The following is a 1,186-nucleotide window of genomic DNA, read 5'->3' as shown; positions in this document are numbered from 1 at the left end:
ACCATTTGCAATCGAAAATCCTACATCAATACTCGTCCCTTGGGATACGACCTTTACTTACCTCTTTGCTAAAAGTAGAGTATTTTGTGAAGTTATAAATATTGTTTTGGTCTAGGTAACTCTTAACGACAAGTAACCGAAATCTATACACGACCAAAAATGGCGCCGTTGCCGGGGACGGTGTTAACTTGATTTGATTTTCTTTGATTGTTTTTAGTTGTGCCTTTTTTTACCTTGGGGATGTCAAACTCCTCAAGGTTTATTCTAAATATTTTCAAGTTGTTTGATATTTTGCATGTCTAGGAGATCACAGGTAACTTGTTACCCATTGAGCTTGAAATTGAAAGAACTTTGACCAACAATAGAAGACTTGCTAGAAATACTTTGAGAGATATTGGTGAGATTGTGGACATTCAACCAAATAACATTGAGTTCATCAACCCTTTTGCAAGAGAAGGAGAGGATAACCCAACATATAACCAACCACAAAATCAACCCACAATGCCTAAATTTTCATCACATTCCGTACCAACCAAGGAGAACCTACCAAATGGCACTCCCACACCACAACATTTGACCGGTAATTTCATTGCAAAATCCGCATTTATACAATTAGTTGAGAGAAGTCAATTTGGGGGGGATGCCTAGTGAAGACCCTCATTCTCATATGGAGACTTTTTGTGACTATTGTGATGCGATTTCTCAAACCGGAGTGACTCAAGACCAAATTCGATGGGTCTTATTTCCTTTTTCTTTGATTAGTTCCGCGAAACAATGGTTGAAGAGCCTAGATAATTAAGGCTACTCTTGGTATTGACTCTTGGAAGAAATTGGCACTCGCTTTCTACAAGAAATTCTATCCTCCGGAAAAGACTATCATATTGAGAACCCAAATCACCGGGTTCAAACAAAGGGATGAGGAATCTTTGTATGAAGCATGGGAGAGATTAAAGGATACTTGCCGATCTTGTCCACATCATGGACTTAGCGAGTGGTTCCTTGTAAAACAATTTTGGAATGGTCTATATGAAGACTCCCGAAACATTCTCAATCTGGGATCAAATGGTATGTTTACCGAAGTTGATGATAATCAAACATGGAACAAGATTAAGGAAATGGCGGTCCATAACACACAATATAGTAGACCTCGGAAGGCTACTAGAGGAGGAAAGCATGAAGTGGACTC

The 1,186-nt window shown here is 39.0% G+C and overlaps 1 non-coding gene across 1 annotated transcript; it reads right to left on the bottom strand.

Annotated features, from left to right (window-relative positions):
- Positions 1 to 878: 878 nt before the first annotated feature.
- Positions 879 to 985, bottom strand: LOC141619275 (small nucleolar RNA R71). Its single transcript, XR_012531649.1, has one exon. It is a non-coding gene; the product is annotated as a small nucleolar RNA R71 (small nucleolar RNA).
- Positions 986 to 1,186: the final 201 nt, after the last annotated feature.

The sequence above is a fragment of the Silene latifolia genome, chromosome 1, assembly GCF_048544455.1.
Source record: "Silene latifolia isolate original U9 population chromosome 1, ASM4854445v1, whole genome shotgun sequence".
NCBI lineage: Eukaryota > Viridiplantae > Streptophyta > Magnoliopsida > Caryophyllales > Caryophyllaceae > Silene > Silene latifolia.
The sequence above is the reverse complement of the archived record's forward strand: the minus strand, read 5'-3'. Positions and strand labels throughout refer to the sequence as shown.